Source organism: Myotis davidii, unplaced genomic scaffold (assembly GCF_000327345.1).
Source record: "Myotis davidii unplaced genomic scaffold, ASM32734v1 scaffold199, whole genome shotgun sequence".
Classification (NCBI taxonomy): domain Eukaryota; kingdom Metazoa; phylum Chordata; class Mammalia; order Chiroptera; family Vespertilionidae; genus Myotis; species Myotis davidii.
The window spans coordinates 1,955,911-1,965,761 of record NW_006290680.1 but is presented as its reverse complement, the minus strand read 5'-3'; positions in this window follow the sequence as shown (position 1 = coordinate 1,965,761).

The following is a 9,851-nucleotide window of genomic DNA, read 5'->3' as shown; positions in this document are numbered from 1 at the left end:
GCTATTCCGCGGCCGCCCCCGCGGAGAAGTTGCTCTATTGGCGTCTTGCGTCTGTTTGCAGGGGTGGAGAAGGGTGGGCTGGTGCCAGGCTGCTGCTCCGGGAGGGGGCGGGGGCCCCCGCGTGTCCTCCGAGCGCGCACTCCTCCGTCCCCTTCTTACGCACTAGCGCGCACTCGCCCCCCAAATTGGCACCCTGGAGGTGCCCAGCAACCCCGCAGCCAAGTTTTATGCTTTATTAGATTGCATGTTTGAGCTTTCAAAAACAGGCATCTGTCCTCTTCAGGGTATTTATTTCCTTCGCTGTTGAGAAGTAACGGAGTCTGTTGCTCCCAAATTTCCAGGGACGTGCCTGTCAGATGTGCAGAGCTTTGGCAGCGACTTGGTTTTTAAAAAGATGCTATTAGGAAATCCCCTCACTAGTGAGATAATTGAAATTTGAGTTTGTTTGCAGCTCCCGTTTTATTTGATCCAATTAAAAATACATAAGCAGGCACTTATATTTGTGTACATAAAGTATTCCTAGTTCCAGTTATGACTGATGGGACTGTGGTTTCGATAGTGTGGGATCTAATAAGGCAGTATAATTCAATTTTGAACTTGTAGGCCCATGTGCTCCAAATTAGGGTTTATGTACCATTAGTAATCTGGCCAAGGATTTTAGCGAGTCCTTGGCATCTCCAGGCATCTGTGGGGCTGTGTGTGGGCATTATTCTCTCCCTCCCCCAAGACTACCCGTTTCCGGTATAAACAGGTCCATGAACAGAGAAAATACATACTTTTTTTAAAAATAATTTTTAGAATGTCTGCACTATTGCCTGAAATTTTATTGTTTCTCAAAAACTGTAGAGGAATACCATCCTAGTAGGCCCCAAATTTTGACATACTTGGTAGGGATACATTTGTGGCCCTTAGAAAAGTCCGGACAGGAACCATTCTGTGGTGCCGAGGCCGAGTTGTCTTTCTTATTGTGGATGTGTATCATTAACTGCATGACACCACAGAGTTTGTTGGTAAGCCAGATTGGAAGATCCAGGTTGGCAAACTCAGGGAGATAGTTTTGATGAACTTTGTGGCTCTCTGTCGATAGAAAGGCGGTTTGAGATTCATGTGTGATAACATGATTAGGCATGAATCGTCAAGTAACATGGTTTATGCCAACCATAACAGGTGGTTTCATATAAGCCATGCATGACTGTAACCGCAGGCCTGGGAAAATGTGGAGTGATAAAATTATTAGTTTTGGACTGCTTTCTGTACCGGGATAATTTCCGAGATGAATTATGATGAATTATTTAAACATTTTTTTTATTAATGGACTATTAAAAGCTATCCTCTATAATTTACCCCCCTCCGTTTTGCTAACTTTGGGTTCTCCCTTATAATAACTAGACTATGATACTGTTCCTTCTGTAGTCTGGCTATGGCAAGTAAATCTAGACCTTTTGTGAAATTAATTGTGTCTTATCATGGTATCACAGTCTGCCTGGAGTCACATCTTCTATACTGCAGTTATTTCTTTGCTTTTTAACATTTAGCTCTTTTGTTGTTATAGCACTGAAAACTCTTTCAGTATGATCACTTTTACCACAACTTGTTAATATCCTCTTTATAATTATTTTTATAATTTATTATTAGTAGAGCTGGAAGTTCTCTGAACTCTTCAGTATAATACTTCATGCGAACCACACAAGAAGTTGAAAGGCCACTTCTAAGTGAAATGGGGAAGCCATGACTAACACCACTGCATTCCTGGAAAATCTTTGGCTGTTTTTTGTATTTTGTAATTTACTTTTTTTATAACTATTTTGAATACCAAAGAAATTCTGAAGTAGAATTATATCGCTTTAGAAACTAGATCTCATTTGTGACTGTTGCCATTATATTACAGGAAACCTATCAGAAAGACAGGCCCTTGGGCTACTGTGTCTTGGGAAGTCTCTGATTTATAGAAGCTTCAAAGAGTTTTTTGGTTTTCTTGAACCCAAGCAGAGTTTATGGTTATGTCTTCCTGTGTTAAACCAGGAGGGAAACTGGTTTCACATCCTCAGGCTTATTTTTCAACTTTTATGGAAAGACTTTGTATTAGTTATGACCAAATGGAGTCACAGTGGACCATTCATGTTCTGAATCCTTTCAAGCAGGTTTTAGGATTCAAGGATTCTACCTGGAAAAATATCTTTGCTATATGACAATGATAGTAATTAGGATAGTGACGGTATCCAAATCAATTGAGGGGACTGACTATTCTCTCCTTCCCTCTTCTTCCACAGTATAGCAAGGCTTAAAATAGTTTTATTTTAAATAAATATTTAGTGGTTCTCTTTATACTTTCATTCCTCATACAAAGCTTTAGTTTAATTTTGTGGAAGAGCTACTGTGAATTTCATGGTACTTGCCTGAATTCTCTAGTACTAAGTTACAATGGTAGTCCCCCTATATCCAGATGGCTATATTCCAAGACTCCCAGTGGATGCCTGAAACCAAAAATAGTACCAAACCCTGTATGTACAGTTGACCCTTGAACAACATGGGGGTTAGGGGTGCTGAACATCTATGCAGTTGAAAATCCACATATAACTTTGACTCCCCAATAACTTAACTAATAGCCTACTGTTGACCGGAAGCCTTAGTGATAACATAAACAGTCTAATAACACATATTTTGTATGCTATATGTATTATATACTGTATTCTTACAATAAAGTAATCTCAAGAAAAGATGTTAATAAGAAAATCCCAAGAGAAAATACAAATAGAGTCTGAAAAAAATCTGTGTCTGAAACAGCGCCATCCAAATCTGTATTGTTCATGAATCAACTATACTGTTTTTTCCTATACATACATACCTGTGGTGATTGAATTTATAAAATTGGTGCAGTAAGAGATGAACAACAAAAATAAAATAGAACAATTATAGCAAATATACTGTAGTAATGTAGTCTCTCTCAAAATATCTTATTGTACTATACTAACCCTTTTGATGATGTGATGATTTAATGCCTGTATGATCTGATGAAGTGAGTTGAATGATGTAAGCATTGCAACAGTGTTAGGCTACTATAAGGTATAAGAGTTACTTGAACACAAGTACTGCGATACCAAGACAGTGTCTCTGATAACTCAGATGGCTACTAAGTGACTAACAGGTGGATAGTGTATAGAGCATGGATAGACTGGACAAAGGGATGATTCATATCCCGGTGGGACAAAGCAGAATGGTGTGAAATTTTTATTATACTACTCGGAAGGGTGCGCAATGTAGACTTATGAATTGTTTATTTCTGGAATTTTCTCTTCCATATTTTGGACTATGATTGACTGTGGGTAACTTGAAACCGTAGAAAGTAAAAGCATGGATAAAGAGGGGCTACTGTATATTGAAAACTCTTTGAAATACATAAAATAATAGCTCGGGCTTAGATATCTGGTCCCTAGAGAACATTTTTGTTTGCAGAAGAATGTGGCATAATTGTGAAGGAAGCAAAAAAAAGGAGCATTGAATGATTACCTGGTGTGTGTTGAGCACTCAGCCAAGTATTGGGACTAGAGATGAAAAACTATTCCTGTTTTCAAGGCCACTTGGTGAGTCTGTCATGTTTTAGTGGTATGGTGCTAGGTAAAGTAACACACCTTGTCTTCGTTCTTCTATGCACACATCCATTTTTTTTCATTTAAAGAATTTGTCACTGAAAAGGCATATTGGAATATAGTGTGGGCACCCTTTTCTCCCCTTGTCTCTACATTGTAGGAATGGTCTTCCTAGGACTTAGGAGTTCAGGCGTAGCTGGTACAGTAATAACCATGAAATGCAAAAGGAGAGTGCAGTCACTTTTTCCTTGCCAATATATTCTTTAGTTTATTCTGTGGAGGCATTGATACCCCCATGAGAAATTGTTACATATATAAAACTCCCAAAGGCAGTAAAATGATTATTTAATATCCATCCCTATTCTCATTTCTGAACTAATTTGTTTGCATAAAATGCAGAGAAAAATATTTATTTTTGCTCATAGTACCTGTATTAGTTGTTTCTATAGTTTTTAATAGTGATTCTTTACATCATCCTAAATTTATTCCTTATGTCACTTGCCATTATTGGGACTTTTAGAATCTTTGATAGTATATATGACATAAATAGCTCCTATTTTGAGGATTTTAAAAAAATTGATAAATCTTTTTTCTTTATAGTCATGATGGAGGACTTAAAATTTTTAGCAAGGAAACTACTAATTTTTCTTTTTTTTTTTTAAATATATTTTATTGACTTTTTACAGAGAGGAAGGGAGAGAGATAGAGAGTTAGAAACATCGATGAGAGAGAAACATCGATCAGCTGCCTCCTGCACATCTCCCACTGGGGATGTGCCCGCAACCCAGGTACATGCCCTTGACCGGAATCGAACCTGGGACCTTTCAGTCCGCAGGCCTACGCTCTATCCACTGAGCCAAACCGGTTTCGGCACTAATTTTTCAATAGACTCCCATTGTGCTTTTATCTGCTAGTTATTTCAGAAGAGAACATACCAAGACATAAGACAGTATTTGAAAATTTCAAGAAAACTGGAAAGTAGAATTTTAAGGTAACTTCAGGAAATGAATTGAAACAACTACAAAGTGATGGACACATATTTGAACTTTCTAAATAAGTAAAGAGAGTCTTTAATTTTTCTGTTCCTTTGTTAAAATTCTATGGAGAGTATTCATTGATCTAATATTAGTATTTTCTCAGTAAATTTATATATATACTAGAGGCCCAGTGCACAAAATCATGTGCGGGTAAGGTCCCTAGGCCTGTCCTGCAATCAGGGCCATAGGTGGTTTGCAGGCTGGCCATGCCCCTGATCAGGGTGGGGATTCCCGCTGGGGGGCAGGGCCAGCTGGAGCGAGGGGCTGCAATCATTCTGGTCTCTGGTCATTCTGGTCATTCTGCTGTTTTGGTCTCTGGGCTTTTATTATATAGGATACATATTATTGATTTTAGAGTGAGGAAGGGGGAGAGAGAGAGAGAAAATCATTGAGTGTTAGTGAGAGAAACATGGATTGAACCTGCAACCTGGTTATGTGCCCTGACTGGGAGCCAAATCCACCATCTTTTGGTATACGGGATGACACTTCAACGAACTAAACCACACCTGCCAGGGATCTCAAAATTTTTAATATGCTTTGGATTATCTTGTACCATGTGACCAAGATATTTTATTTTTGGAATCTTTATTCTTTTTATTCAAAGATTCTTTATGTAAAAAGATCAGGCTTCAAGTTAAAAGAAGGTTTAACTACTGTGGTAACATTGACCTTTAGTTCTTACCTATTTAGATTGAGACTTTTTATCCTGGGTTTCATGGAACCCTAGAGTGTCTTTGGTCTGTGAACTAACTCCCCTAAATGGTATGCAAAATTTTGTTTGTGTGTGCACTTTTATGTGAAGAGAATCTTTGCTTTTTAGGATCTTAGAGGGGTTTGTGACTCCTACTCTCCTGTCCTCTCCCCCATCTCTTCTCACTCACATGCAAAAACAATAAGGATCATTGACTTAGGTTATCTCAGAACATTGGTTTTGTGTGACCATAGTGTTTTGCCTGGAGCCTGACTTCTTTTTTCTCCTTTAGCAGGACTTGCAGTCTCAGTCTGTATCAGTTGGCCTGGGCTTGGGGAAATACTTCTGCAACCCTCCTGGCAGCATCCAGACAAGGATCCTCCCCAGAATTCTCCCTTGCCTTGTTATACTTAGGAAGCTGTTCCACACCCTTGCCCATGCAGCCTGATGTGGAAAGGTTGAAGCGGGAGGCATGAGGGCAATTGAAAGACAGTCTTAGAGGGTCCTGGGCCTCAGTTTCAGCCATCTGCCTCTGCAGATGGGACTGGAGGGGTGGCCATGGTAGAAGCTCCTGACATTTTCCTGCTTTGAGTACTATTTTTTATTCATTCTGTTACTCTTTATTCAATATGTTGGAAGGAAAAGAGTTTTCTTTCATACACTGTAAGAGGAGCAATTAAAAAGAATCCCTCCATTTTTGTATTCTCCAGACTTTGTATGAGATACTTTGCAACTTCTTTTTTTAAGTAAATCTTTATTGTTATTGTTGAAAGTATTACATATGTCCCTTTTCCTCCCATTACCCCTCCCACCCCCATCCCCCAGCAACTTTTCTTTTAATGTGCATTTTAAGTGGAATTTATCTTAATATAAAGTCTAATTGCGTGTATAACCTTATTTTACATACATATCTGTCAAGTTCTATTGAACTAGCTGTTACTATAGGAAAAAGGATCACATATTAAAAGTTCTCTGAACCTTATTTTATAATTTACTTAATTAAAAGTCAAGCAAATTGGCAAAGCAAAATTCTAGAGCGACAAGAAAATCCTAAGATTAGTGTCTCTAGGAAGTGGTTGAACTTGAAGTTACCCTGAAGATTTTCATAAAAGTCCATTTGTGGGGCTAGACCAGAAGTTGAAAAATCTGTTTGACTTGATAGTAAATTGGGGAAATCACCTAAGCATGTTTTACCGTGTGACAGACTTGGATCACATTATAACTGATGATGCCATCAGATTGCTTCTGTAAGCGAACCCTGAATAGTGTCATTTTAAGGGACTCAAGGGTATTCTGCATAATGGAATTAACAGTTGTGCCTTGAGTTGTAAAAATCCACTGAGGAAATGATAGAGGGTATGAAAGATACCATTAATGACCAGCTCCAGAAAGATTATTGTAAAAATGTAAAATAAGCTCTCTTAGGTCTGGGCTACTCAAAGTTAGTCTGCAGATCTGTGCAGGTCTATGGACTGTTTGTGACCTGTCTATGACGGATAAGTCCAGAACTTGAAAGGAAGCATTTAGATCAGCGGTTCTCAACCTGTGGGTTGCGACCATTGGAAAACATATAGCATATCAGATATTTACATTACAATTCATAACTGTAGCAAAATTATAGTTATGAAGTGGCAACAAAAATAATCTTATGTTTGGGGATTACCACAACATGAGGAACTGTATTAATGGGTTGCAGCATTAGGAAGGTTGAGAACCACTGATTTGGATGCTTTTGTAGCAGTTTTTAGAAAAAGAATTTTTCTGTTGAATCTAATAATAAAGAATGTAAGTTTATAGTGTAGTCCTTGTTTAAAAAATATTTTTTTCTGGTAATTCATTTTTCTAGTATTTTGAAGTATTAGTCCACGATGGATTGGGAAAAAGCAAAAACTAGTCCTTCATTAAAGAGTACACTACTCAAGATGATAGGCAACATTAGTATTAACTTGGAGCTTATTAGACATGGAAATTTTTGTCCCCAATCCCAGACTGACTGAAATAAACTACCTTGACTGGGGACCCAGTAATTTGTGTTATAACAAGCTGTCCTGGTGATTTTTGTGCACATTAAAATTGCAAAAGTGTTCTAGATCAGCATTGTCCAGCAGAACTTCATGATGTGATGGAACATGTCCCATGTCTGTGTGGGGCATGTTAGTTACATGTAGCTTCTGAGCCCTCAAAAGGTGGGTAGTATGAGTGAGGGACAGAATTTTAAATTTTATTTACTATTAGTTAATTTAATTTAAATAGCCACATATGGCTAGTGGTATTGGCATTTGACAGTAAAACTCTAGACCCTTTAGCTGCCTCACAACCTTTTTTAGGGGTGGGGAAAGTAGAATTTTTTTCTTCATTTAGAAAGGAAAATACATTATAGGACAAGACTACTCTTTAGCCTAAAATGAGACTAAGCAAATCATTTAATAAAATTTGGCACTGTATACCCATTTATATTTACCTATTTATTTTTATCTGAAAGTTGATTTGATGTTAAGAAAATAGTAGGATCAAAAAATAAATTTAGATCTGTGCCTTGTAAGGTTTTGCAAATAGCAAAGCTGTTCCAGTGACCCTTCATGGCTGTGACTAACGTGCATGATGTCTTTCAACATGATTTCTGAAGCTTTTTTTCTTTCGTATAAAGATTTAAGACAGGCAGCTGTTAAAGGCAATACTGTATTTTTCAGTTCTCAATATAAAACACTGGTTATTGAGGGTTCTCATTTCTTTAGACTAGTTAATGGAGCTTTTTCTATGTAAAGTATTTCTGGTTATTCAACTTACTTAGAGGATGGTTTTTCAGTTTATAAAAGTAATCTTTGTTTTTAATAATATTCTTGAAGGCTCCCTAGAAAGATTGTCCCCAAATATTTAAAAATTGATTCATTAAAAGAAAGGTTTTTGGGGTTTTTTTACTCATTCAGGGTTGTTTATGCTTCCCTGCCTCCAGCCCCATCTTCCTGTAATTCAGTTTTTAAACTCTTAAAAATCAAGGGTAACAATGATTCCAACATATTGTTCAATATCCATTTCAAAATTGGAAATTATTTTGTGATTTGACAAGTAGAATGAAAGATGGCCATAGAAATAAATGAAGCGCTGGCCAGCATAACTCGCTGTTTAGCATGTTGGCCTGTGCACTGGAGGGTCACCCGTTTGATTCCCCCTCAAGGGCATGTACCTACCTGGGTTGTAGGTTTGATCCCCATCCACAATGGGGGCGTGTGTGGGTGGCAGCCAGTTGATGTGTCTCACATTGATGTCTCTCTCTCTCTCTCTCTCTCTCTCTCTCTCTCTCTCTCTCTCTCTCTCTCCCTCTCCCTCCCCCTCTCTCCCTCCCCACCTTCTCTCTCCCTCTCTCCCTCTCCCTCTCTCTCTCTCTCCTCCTGTCCCCCAACACCCCCTGTTCCACTCTCTCTAAAAATTAGTGGAAAAATGTCCTCACTCCTCGGGATAGGATTAAAAAGGAAAAAAGAATGGAAAATGAAGAGCCACATGTGGAATCTTAGCTTTTTAAGATTCTGTTCAGGCATCATAAGATGAATCTTTCTAATCATACCATAATTTTATCAAATATATTTGCCAGGCTTTAAGTTTTCAAGCAGGAGATTGTTAGTCACTTAGACAGTGACTCTTGAAGCATGAGAGGCAGTAAGGGATCCTAATGTGCTCTATATACTCATGGAATGTTGGGATCGGAAGGCTTCTTAAAGATCATGGATAGGGCTGCAGGAATAGCAAAATTATTAATGCAGCAGTGTCTGTTGCTTTGTTGTAATGATAGTCTTATATGCTCAGACATGGTTGTCTGGGCAGAGGCTTCTGTTTAACCGAAAATGACACAATTATCACTGATTGGGGTCTTATTGTTTTGTAACATGCTTTGGGCTCTTTTGTTTGACTTTCTCCCCAGGGTTTCTAGGCATATATTTGGATTATTGCGTTGGGGTCTTACAGGCTTGGAAAACCCGATCTGTTGGGTTTGAAATCTGATAGTTGACAGATCCTAAGCTTAGAAGGTTTGAAGTTCCTTGCTTCAAGTTTGTACCTATCACTGTCACTGGTTCCCATAGCTGTGGCTGGAATGTGGTATGAGATGTTACTAGAAGATGGATTTCATAAGCCATTCCCCAGTATCAGTCTCCTTATTTATACACGATAGACTCTATTCACTTTTCTGTGCTCTGACTGCAACATTTCATGCTAGCAGGACTCTCCTTGGATACTCTGATTTTCTTCCATGTTCACTCTTGAAAAAAAGTTTTGTTGCCGCCATTATAGGTGTGGTCGTGGCAGTTATTTCTGGTTCAAGATTTAAGCATTATTAGGTTTCACACAATTCAGCATATTAACTAGGTTCTTCTAAGTCAAAGCCTCTTTCTAGCTTCTCAGAATTGCAGAAGAGTAGAGTGGGAAGGGACTTCAGAGGCCATCTAGTCCAATTATGAATGATGCATAGAGTCCTAGTCATGTAAATATTTTTTGATGCCATGAGTTGCTTTATGGCCAAGTCCGGATTAGAATTCGACTCTT